Source organism: Nelumbo nucifera, chromosome 5 (genome assembly GCF_055504915.1).
Source record: "Nelumbo nucifera cultivar China Antique chromosome 5, China Antique-T2T, whole genome shotgun sequence".
In the NCBI taxonomy this organism is placed as follows: Eukaryota; Viridiplantae; Streptophyta; class Magnoliopsida; order Proteales; family Nelumbonaceae; genus Nelumbo; species Nelumbo nucifera.
In genome coordinates, this window is record NC_142653.1 from 55281121 (window position 1) to 55291059 (window position 9939).

The 9939-nt window shown below is 38.1% G+C and overlaps 1 pseudogene; it reads left to right on the forward strand.

Annotated features, from left to right (window-relative positions):
* The first annotated feature begins 366 nt into the window (after positions 1 to 366).
* On the forward strand, positions 367 to 3854 carry LOC104596909 (receptor-like protein EIX1; annotated as a pseudogene).
* Positions 3855 to 9939: the final 6085 nt, after the last annotated feature.

Consider the following 9939-nt stretch of genomic DNA (forward strand, 5'->3'; position numbering starts at 1 on the left):
TGAATTGTTTAAGATTAAAGAATGGAATCAAGCAGTCTTAGTTATTTAGTTATCCAAGATACTAAGTAGCATCCCCCAAGTAACTCGCAGAGGTCTCTTCTCCACGAGGAGCAACAAGAGGCTGTGCGCTGTGTTTTACAACCATTGGATAGGAATTTTATGATTTGATAAAATACAATAGGTTTGACATTTTAGTCATGTAGGGCTCCATAGATGTAATAGAATTTTCATTTCCTATTGATAAATGAAGCAACCCTTACGTGGGTAAGACGGCTAGATTTTTCTGGAAAACAAAATGATGCTCCAAAATAATTAACGACCTCACTCACATTATATATCATCATATTCAGTCTTTTACAGCTTCCATCTTAATTATATTCTTGCATGAACATGGATAGATTCATTTGCCTTGCGCTTCTCTTCTTGTTTGGATTCATTGCAAACATCAAGTTTAGCTTCTGTTATGTGGAGTTAAATGCGGGTTGCATCGATACAGAGAAGACAGCTCTTCTCAGCTTCAAGAAGGGACTCGATGATCCTTCAAACCGACTCTTTAGTTGGGATCTAAATGGCGAGAAGGATTGTTATAGGTGGATTGGAGTCCTCTGTGATAATACAACCAGACATGTTATCAAGCTTGACCTTAGTCATCATTCCTATTATGAATTTGGGTGGTAAAATAAGTCCTTCACTATTGGAGTTGAAACAACTCAAGTACCTAGACTTAAGTGGGAACTATTTTGGAGGGAATCAAATTCCTGAGTTCGTTGGATCACTCAAGAGCTTGAAGTATCTTAACCTCTCAGATGCAGGTTTCGGCATGATGATTCCTCGTCAGCTTGGTAATCTCTCCAGACTAAGCTATCTTGACTTAAGCCGGAATGATTTAGGAGGGACAATTCCGCATCAGTTTAGTAACCTCACTAAATTGATCCAACTCGATCTTGGCGGATATAATAATGGGTTAGAGGTTGACAATCTCCAATGGCTTTCCCGTCTGTCATCTTTGAATTACCTCGACATGAGTCTGGTAAATCTCGCAATGGCAACTGATTGGCTTCAGGTAATAAACATGCTTCCTTCTCTGTTAGATTTTCATTTGTCCCACCGTGAACTTTCTAACATTCCCATTCTTCATCTGGTCAACTTTACATCTCTTTCCAACCTAGATCTTTCTAATAATAATTTCAATTCTTTAAGGAGGATTCCCAATTGGTTGCTTAGTCTTCAGGGTCTTGTTTCTCTTGATTTAAGATACAATTCCATTCAAGATCCATTTTTGGATTCGCTTTGGAACATGTCAAGTCTTAGAATTCTTCGTCTTAGTAGAAATCAATTTCAAGGAATGATATCAGATGCCATAGGTAACCTGACCTCACTAACAGACTTGGACATGAGTGGAAATCAACTTGAGGGGTGGAAACGAAGAACCTGGGAGAACCTTTGCAACTTGAAGCAATTAGATTTATCTCACAACAATTTCAAGGGAGAGATACTTGGACTGTTAATAAATTCATCCCAGTGCTTTATGGATAGTTTGGTGTCCTTAGATTTGGAATCCAACCAACTTTCAGGTCATCTACCCAATGAAGTTGGGAATTTTAAGAATCTCAAGTTCCTTTCACTAAGAACCAACTCACTTTCCGGTCCTATCCCCAAATCTCTTGGACATCTTTCAAACTTGGAAGAACTACACGTCTCTCAAAATTCCTTGAAGGGTGTAGTGTCCGAAATTCACTTTGCTAATTTGACAAGTTTAAAAATCTTGGATGCATCGTCAAATTCATTGGATCTAAAAGTCAACTCCAACTGGGATCCTCCTTTTCGCCTCCAAATCATATTTCTAAGATCATGGAAAATAGGGCCCAAATTCCCTATGTGGCTTCAAACACAGAAAGGTTTGGAAGCACTGGATTTATCTGACACTGGGATTTCAGAAGTTCTTCCCACTTGGTTCTGGAACTTATCTTCCCACATTTCTTATCTAAATATCTCTTGCAATCAAATCATTGGTGAGATTCCCGGCTTAGTGAAAATGGAGTCATTTTGTCCAATCATATTTTTAAGATCAAACCGTTTTAGTGGTCCACTACCTTCCTTTTCTTCTAATGTAACAGCATTAGATCTTTCCAATAATTACTTTTCTGGATCGATATCCCACTTTCTATGTCGTAAGGTTGAGGGCTCGGTAAATAAGTTGGAATACCTTAATTTATCCGGAAATACTCTATCAGGTGGAATTCCAAATTGCTGGATGAATTGGCCTTTATTGGTACTGATAAATCTGGGGAACAATAATCTAACAGGGAATATTCCAAGATCTATTGGCTCCCTCACGCAGCTTCTATCATTGTACCTGCGCAACAATAATCTCTTCGGAGAAATACCATCATCATTGCGAAATTGCACCTCGCTGAATGTTCTGGACCTTGGGGAAAATGAATTGTTTGGAAGAATACCGCAGGGGATGGGACTCGACCTATCAGATCTATGGGTTCTCGATCTGCGGTCAAATAGATTTAATGGAAGCATTCCTTTGGAACTCTGTCAGCTTGTTTCTTTGCAAATTCTAGACCTTGCAGACAACAATTTATCAGGGACCATCCCACATTGTTTCGGAGATTTTAGTGTCATGGCCGAAAAGCATGACACAATTGACATCTCTTATTATTATTCTTCTTTTTATTATTCTGATTTTGGAGACGAAGTATGGTGTATGTTAAGAGGCAGAAAGGCTAAATATAGTAGCACTCTAAGACTTGTAACCAGCATGGACCTTTCAAACAACTGCCTATCAGGGGAGATCCCTAAGGAACTGACACGTCTCATCGGACTAATGTCATTGAATCTGTCACGAAATCATTTGACAGGAAAGATACCAGAGGAGATCGGTGACATGGGAAAATTGGGAGTATTGGAAATACTTGATTTCTCGGTAAACAATCTTTCAGGTGTAATTCCCCAAGGCATGGCAAGTTTAACTTCTTTGAATTTCTTGAAACTTGTCATATAATAAACTGTACGGAAAGATTCCATCGAGCACTCAGCTGCAGAGCTTCAACGCTGACAGTTTTATGGGCAACCAAGGACTTTGCGGACCTCCACTCACTAAGGATTATTGTATTGGAGATGGCATATTTCCAAAACCAAGATCAAATGATGACAGCAGTAGGGGGAGGAGAGATTTGTCTGAAACGGAATGCTTCTTCCTCAGTATGGCAATTGGATTCGTGGTGGGCTTTTGGGCTGTTTTTGGTCCAATTCTGTTCAATAAGTCATGGAGACGTTCATATTTCCATTTCCTGGACAGTATCAAAGACAAATGCTTTGCTTGACCTACTGAGTGGTGACCAGTTGGTACGTTTGCTTGGTAGTCCCAATATGCGGATTCGAATCCCGCTATTACCACTTATCTTAAGTCTGCGAGTTGTTGATGACGTGCTTGAACTAGTGGCCTGCTCATCTTAGTAGACCCGGTCCTTATTGAACTGTTGCAGGAGTTATTGATTTTCTATTTTTGATAAATACCAGTTGCATGAATTTATGACGTATAATTTGTATGTGCTTTGCTCTCTGTGGAGTTTTATTAGGGCTGTCAATGGGTTGGGTGACTTGGGTCCAACCCAATCTGTTTCTCATTATTGTTTCAGAATCGTTTATACCCAGTCTCGAACCGATTCAGACCAGATTGGTTAATATTTTCAATAGTTTATTCTTATCAGATCCACAGGGTCAAGTCTGATTGTCCCAAGAACCAATCAATTCGGTTCTGAATTTAAAATTATAGGCTCTGGAGGGTTTTGTTCAATTCTGGTTTCTCATATTTCTTTTCGGGTCAGTTCTAGTTCTATCTAGACCCGATCTTTTAATTTTAATGAATAATTATTCAAATTATGCTTCTATGTCTGTATTTGTTGATAACTAGAAATGATCGTGAAAACCCTTGAAATTTAAGGTATAACGATGGTGCAAATCGTAAATTGAGGTGTTATCCGCCGAGGTAGGCCCAGGCCCAGCCTATAATCCTTGTCGGTGCAAAACATAGGCATACGACCAGCCTGGCCCGGCCCATGATATGTGCCTTGAATTGCCTTCTCTTCTTTGTTACCCTTTTTCTTTTCTCTAAATTTCCATGAAGTTTAGATCCATGAATTGCAAATAAATTAATCGAGAATTGTAATTGCAGATATATTTTGCCGGTAATCTTCTGAGAAGCAAATTATATTGGTTGAGTACAGCATTTGAATAATCTTTTATGCTGAATGGAAAAGATACAAAAATGAAAGAGGTGTTCATTTTAGAAAGTAATTTGAAAACAAATTGTTTTAATATCATACTTCTTTTATTGTATCAGTCCATGACACAAAATGATTTCTATTGAGGGCATATGGGCTTTTAAAACCTGCAACTGGTGGGAAGATTCAGAAATCTGAATCTGGCCCATTTGTCGCTCCTGGGTTGAAGGGAATCTTATATACAATAATTTAATAAATATATAATTAGGGATGATAATTAATAATTACTGTTATTATAAATATTGTTACTAACTAGATATTTACTTTAATTTACAAAGACCCCTCCAATTCTATGGGGTCTGTGACAAAGATCCCCTTGCACTTTGTTTTGCGACAAAGACCTCCCTGTACTAAGACAAAGACCCCCTTCCATTGGCCTTCATCCAAACTCCCAAAAAACCATTATAATGTTTTTTAATTCCAATATTACCCTTGTAATAGCTATTTAGACAATTAAAAAGAAAAAACGCTGTTCATCTTCCCTGACTTCATGCAGCAACGACAGTAATCCCCTCTACCTCAGATTCCATCACATTCCTTCTCTCTCTCTCCCTCTCTCTCTTCTTCCCCTTTCCCTTTCTCTCCTCCTCTTTATTCTTCCCACTTTCCTCTGTTTTCTGTCCCAAATCCTTGTCAGAGGTTGATATGGAGCTTGCTTCACAGCTTTGAACATTTGTTAACACTAAATGTAGGTTCATAATAGGGGATTTCTCCGAGGTCCCACCTACTCTTCGGAACTGCAACGCTGTTTGTCAATATAAGAAACTAAAAGAAGGGGTACAAACAGAGTCTGCAGGAAGAGAGAACAGAATTTCGAGCCTTAACTTTGTTGTCAATATAAGAAACTAAAAGAAGAAGCAATTGGGGTTCAGTTTAACATTTAAGACCAGCATAACAAGAATAGAAGATTGGGTTAAAAACAAGGAGGTTGAAATTTATTTAGATTAGATAAAGTGAAAGCAACACAGGAGCAGCTTTTAGTCAGCAGAGGAGAATGTGAATGATGGGACTTGTAGACATTTTAAGTTGAATGCAAATCAAATGACATATCTGGAAATAGAAACAAATAAACAACCTAGACAGTGAAAAAGAAAACAAAATCGTTCTTCCATTCACTTACTCGCACTGGTTTAAATACACAATTTTCTAACCAGCTGTTGGAGGGTTTGGGCAATATCTGGATTTTGGAGAGAAGTCGAGAACCGAATCTCGATGGAGAAGAAGGAACGGAATTAGACACTGCAACGAGCTGTGACTGCTATGGCCGAGAGGAACGGAAAACAGAGGAAAGAGGGAAGAAGAAAGTGAAGGGATGAGAGATCCATCCTATGGACGCCCAAAGATTGCGGAATAAGGGGCGAATTTCAAAAATTTTATCTCTCCCTTCAACTGGGAATCGTATTCCCTATTTAGAAAATCATATTTTCAAGGATCAATCTTGAACCATAAATTGAACCAGATCTGAACCAAAAGGAGTGGGAGAGGATAATACCTGATACGGAGAAATACTATCTCCCAATGGAGGTGTTCGCGCCCAAGGAAGGATCCAAAATCTGCTCCCACTGAAGATGGCGCAGTGCAGGGTGGAGCAGGATCAGCAACATTCTTCAAAAGAACTTGATCCTTCGTAAGGATCAACTGGACGACTTGAGTACAGCTCCAACCAATCTTTTCACAAAAGATTGAAATCAAGATCGAATCTTGATTGCTCCCAAGAACTGAAGATCGAACTGAAGGAATGGCAATGGCAGGAAGGTGGCGGCAGGAGAAAATTCACAGTATGCAGGAAATCTCTCAATCTCTCTTTCTTTAAGAGAAGAATGCTGTTGATGATATTGTGTCTTGAGGCTGCTGCCCCCTTCCCCTTTTATAATCTCAAAGGGATCAGCTCCTAATCAGATTAGGAGTTGCTAATCCAAATCATATTTGGGTTAGAAGTCCCTTAGTGATAAGGGATAATCCTTATCTTATCTGCAAATCAGATCAGCTGTCTCCTAATCTAATTAGGAGGTTTCCAGATCTAAATCTTATTTAGATCTTGGACTCTCTGAGTGGATAGGGTCTAAGCCCAATCCTTTTAGCTGACCCACTTCAGAATTCGCTCCCTTTAAATGACTGATCAAATCAGCCCAGTTCGAAATGGGCTTAAGGCCCATTAAGGTTATGTACTCAAAAACCTTCCAAATTGCTGCCTAGTTGGGCTTCCTTGTATGGCGTGGGACCCAAGCATTGATCTACACATCAGCCACATGGGTTCAGCCCAGCCTTTGTTACAAGGCCTAGCCGAATGCACTGCTGAAGACAGTGTACCCCCTGAAACCCATCAAATGAGCTCTATGGGCCCAACACTTACACTAAGTGGTCCCTGGGCCAAGCCACCTTGTAACACCCAAGGACTGTGGGCAGATGCAAGATTAGCCCATCAGGTGTTATCCTCAATGGTCTTACACTTAACCTCTCAGCCTATAATGATCATACACTGCCCGACAAGAGAGGACCTCTCCCTCGGCTGCAAGGAACAGTGTTGCACTCTCCACTTATATGGATCCCGGGAATTAAAACCTTCTTGCAAACAATTTAGAAACCATACATATATACTTTTATATCTTATATAAAATATATTTTGCAAAACAAATCTCAACGGTTGAAATCGGCTGCCGGCAGTCTTGGTTTCCATCAGTGAGAGTGCATCCCCAATCATTACCTTTGTCCGACAAAGGGGCTGATCCTGTCACTATGATCACCCACTCAGATGAATTCTCGGACTGTCCCAACATACCCAGGTTTTGACCCCCGCTAAGGATCTCACTGATTGGTACATCAAAGACAGCCCAATCCGACACCTAGTGTAGTATCATAATCGAGTCTAGGGGTCGGGTGTAACTTTCCAGTTTTGCCCATCAATCTCCAAGGTCCAGGGCAATACTGGAAATCTGGTCCAGTTCAAAGATTCAATTAATCCTACACTGTATGTGCTTAGGGTCTCACCCTGGCAGCTGAGACAAGCCACCCCAACCGACTTGGTGGCACTACAGTGTCAGCCTTGTCAGGATAGGTCTCCCCAGACCGACCCACTGGCTGTGAACATTCTAAACTAACACGAGTCTCATTAAGTGTCCAGTTTAAGGGTATTACACAGAAACATACCAAGGGAACATGAATCAAATATGTATCTTTATTTATTTACAATAAACTCATAAAGTACATCATTCTAATTGAAGCTAAGGGCATACAAAACTGTCTAACAGAAAGAGGAGTGAAAGTGGAAGGGGAAGAAGAGAGATCAGGGGAGAGAGAGAGGGAAAGAGAGGGAGAGAGAGAAACGTAAACGAATCTGAGGTAGAGGGGATTACAGCCATTGCTGCTTGAGGTGGAGAAGATGAACAGTGATTGTCTGAATAGTTATTACAAGGGTAATATCGGAATTAAAAATACTATAATGGCCTTTTAGGACAGAAGGATAACGGAAGGGGGTCTTTGTCTCACGATCATAGTACAGGGGGTATTTGTAATTTACCCAAATTAAAATTATGAATATTGTTATTAAAAGATACTATTAATAAATTTAGTAACCCGGTTTTAATAATTACTGATTATTATAGTAATTTAATAAATATATAATTAGTGATTATAATTAATAATTATTGTTATTATAAATATTGTTAATAAATAGATATTTACTTAAATTTTACTTTAAGTTAAAATTATAAATACTATTATTAATAAATACTGTTAATAAATTTAGTAATTATTGTCATATTAAAATTATTATTAAAAGTATTGTTATTGATTATTTAATAAAATATTATAATTATTGACTATTACTGATAAATACAGTTAATTTAATTTAATTTTGGTAATTATTAATTTAATGAATATCGTTAATAAATCCTATTCATAAATTTAATAATTATTCTTATATTAAAAATAACTAAATAATATTATTAAAACTATCATTAATGATTATTTAATTAAATAGTATAATTACTTACTATTGTTGACAAATGTTCTTAATAGTGTTCTGACAACCAACGGTTTGACTATTCGATTCGAATGGATCGTCTTTTCTGACAACTAAAATTACAAGCAAAAAATTATGGAACCATTCTCTGGCCACCGGTTTTTAGGTCAATGGGTCGATCATTTAGTTCGAACGGGCAATTTGTTTTGATAACAAAAGTTATAGGCAAAAAATTGAGTTTGTGAGGCCCATCCTGTTTTTGGATTGATGGTTTGACCATTTGGTTTGAACGAATGGCCCATTCTAATGACAAAAAAAAATATAGGAAAAAATTTATAGAACCGCTTTGGCCACTGGTTTTCAAGTCGACAGTTCAATCGTCCAATTCGAATGGACGACCCATTTTGACAATAAAAATTACAAGCAAAAAAATTTGAGTGTGTGAGGTCCATTAAGAAGTATCATACATGTTATATTATTCGAGCATGTGACTCATACGACCCAAAAATGGAACTATTCGAGCCATTGGTTTTTGGGTTGATAATTAGACCATTCTGTTTGAACGGACGACCTGTTCTGACAAAAAATTAAAAAAATTAAGAAAAACAGCCAAAAACCATTGAACGGGTCAATAGGTTGATGGTTTGACCACTCAGGTCAATGGGTCATTGATTGATTCAACAGTTTATGGCCAGGGATCGGGATTGGGGTAAAACGGAACTGATTGCCTAGATGGTTTCTAATTAAAAAAATAAAAAAGAAACGAATGACCCAACAACAAAAATTATAGGCAAAAAATTGAGTGTGTGAGGTCCACTAAGCAGTATCATACGTGTTATGTCATTCGAGCATGTAACTCATACAACCTGAAAATGGAACCGTTTTGGCCATTGATTTTTGGGTCAACAATTCGACTTTTCAGTTCAAACGGATGGCCCATTCTGACAACAAAAATTAAAAAAAATGACTAAAAACCATTGAACGGGTCAGCAGTTTGACCGCCTAGATTAATGGATCATTGACTGATTCAATGATTTTAGCTAGGGACCGAAATTAGGATAAAACGGAACCAGTTGCTTGGATGGTTCCTAATTAAAAAAAAAATAGAAAGCAGCCAAAAACCATTGAATAGATCAATGGGTCAATGATTCAACTGATTAGGTCAATGGATCATTGACTGATTCAATAATTTTTAGCCAAGAACTAGGTCAAGGAGTCAACGGATCGACGATTGCATCCCTCCGCCAGTTCACTTTTGCTATGACAGTGTAAAGCTAAAAACCCTAAATCAAGGTGTTTGATGTATTGTAATCATCTCAGCAAGAGGTTATTTCATCAAATTCAAGGTGGGGCATTGTAATCAATTTGAACTTCCTATCTACAAAAACTCTACCCCAGCTAGGATTTTCTTCCCAAAAGAACTTTACCCACCTTCTGGTCGTCTCTCTGACACAGAAGATTCGAAGTCTTTTAGTCTCAACTCAAGCTGTCCAAAATAGTAGTTAGACATCACTGTGCATTTGCTTGGAAATGACATTAGACTTCTTAAGTCTTAGACCTTAAGGCCTAGTTTGTTTGCAATGCAAATTCATTTGCACCGGTGCAAATTAATTGAATGCAAATTCTGTTTTATTTTTGGTTTAAAAGTGACACTGTTTTGTCTGTTTAAAGTGTAAATGGAGT